Source organism: Frankliniella occidentalis, unplaced genomic scaffold (genome assembly GCF_000697945.3).
Source record: "Frankliniella occidentalis isolate FOCC.00 unplaced genomic scaffold, Focc_3.1 Scaffold22, whole genome shotgun sequence".
NCBI lineage: Eukaryota > Metazoa > Arthropoda > Insecta > Thysanoptera > Thripidae > Frankliniella > Frankliniella occidentalis.
In genome coordinates, this window is record NW_026267152.1 from 453,972 (window position 1) to 455,379 (window position 1,408).

A 1,408-nucleotide genomic window follows, 5' to 3' on the forward strand; every position below is an offset into this window, starting at 1 on the left:
CCCGCCCCGCCCCGCCCCGCCCGCTCCAGACCTTGAGCCGTGCGGGAGCCAGCTGATAGTAATGACGGGCCTCCTGGTCGCCTCTCTTTCTAACTGCCGCCCCGCGACGACGTCTCTGACGGCACTTTTCGTTTGAGGAGGCCTCGCCGGCGTGCAGCATCATAGCGGCAGCCGCCGTATTTCCAGGACGATTTGGTGTGTGGATTTCCGCTTTTTTGCTGCACGCGCCCGCGGCGGAGCAGCAGCGCCGCGTGAATAGTTTTGGCGAGCGCGAAGATTTGACACTCACTGCCACTTATATCTAGTGAGGAACGTTCTAATTTCCGACGGTCAGATTTGCATTTAATGGCGTTGTTAGGTGACACACATTCACTGCCAAAATTTGTCGTACAGTGTACAGGAAAATTTTTCATTCAAAAAAAGTCGTACAGTTACAATTCAATATTGTAAATGTACAAGCACTTCGTATCGACTCGAAATCGAATGAGGAGCGAGAGTGGGAACTTGGTGGGAGATTGTACAGTACAATGTACATATACGACACATCTCGTGTATGGCCCATTGTTTTTGTGTTTTTTCTTGAATATGAGATGTGTTTTCGTGTATACTCTCTGGTTTTATTGGACCTTATGTTCTTTCGCCCGGGGGATCTGGCCGTGGCGTGATGATCACGGAAAGGAATTCGGTGCGGGCAGCAGAACAGGCGACGAGGCGAGGCAATACGACAGGAACATTGCCAGCGCCAGGGTCGTGACGACACGGTGTTTATTTGTGTGGCTGGGGGCGGCCGGCGTCGAGCTCGGGGATCAGGAAGAGGTGCTGCTTCGAGGCGCGGACGTGTTTGGGGTGTCGTCCTTTTCGCCATGCTATGTCGTCGTACAGGTGTCGTCGGGGCGGAGGTCGCCGTCAGAGCTATGGGAGTTGGAGGCCGTGACCGCTGCCGCGCCGGGCGCGAGTACGTGGTGCACGGCGTTGCGACGTAAGGGTTCCTTTGCGCCCCACGGTCCTCTGAAATGCTCAAGGTTATTGGTGTCTCGCCTTGAGCCTGACTGTACCTGTGTCTGCCGCCTGACCCGACCGGCGGGGCGCGGGTCGTTCCGTTTGTACGACTCTGTACTCTAAGGGGTCGTATCGGATCGACGTCGTTGCCGTTGCCCGCGGCTCCCGAGCCGGCCGAGGTGGACCCTGCTGACGAATGATGCAACACCCTTTGGTTTCGGTTCCTGACGGTTGCCGGTTATTCCTTCTCGCATGCGTTTTTTTTAAATTTTGTTTTTTTCTGTCGTCGCCGTTGTGAGGCGTGTCTGTGCAGCCTGGGCCGGCGAGCTGGCGGGGTTCCCCTGCGCCTCCGCCACAGTCTGCGTCTTCCACTTCCCGTCTTCCAATTCGGCACACACACCTCATCGGG